The following is a 203-nucleotide window of genomic DNA, read 5'->3' on the forward strand; positions in this document are numbered from 1 at the left end:
CCGTGCAACCAGCGGCTTCTGCCCCAAGCCCTGCCGACATGAGAGATGCGCACGAGTGCGCCGGCGTGCCACCGGCAGCCCCTCCACCTGCCCGCTGCAGATATAGAGCCGGCGTGCACGCACCCCCTCGCTGCGGCCGGACCCTGGCAGGGACCAGTCCCTCTGAGGCTGGGGGTCCTGGGCTGCGGACTTGCAGTGCAGTG

The 203-nt window shown here is 70.9% G+C and overlaps 1 protein-coding gene across 1 annotated transcript in view; it reads right to left on the reverse strand.

Moving 5' to 3' along the window:
* PALM (paralemmin) overlaps positions 1-203 on the reverse strand; it is a 22,652-nt gene that overhangs the window by 2,662 nt on the left and 19,787 nt on the right. The window lies entirely within an intron of this gene.

The sequence above is a fragment of the Aptenodytes forsteri genome, unplaced genomic scaffold (genome assembly GCF_000699145.1).
Source record: "Aptenodytes forsteri isolate BGI_AS27 unplaced genomic scaffold, ASM69914v1 Scaffold147, whole genome shotgun sequence".
Classification (NCBI taxonomy): Eukaryota; Metazoa; Chordata; class Aves; order Sphenisciformes; family Spheniscidae; genus Aptenodytes; species Aptenodytes forsteri.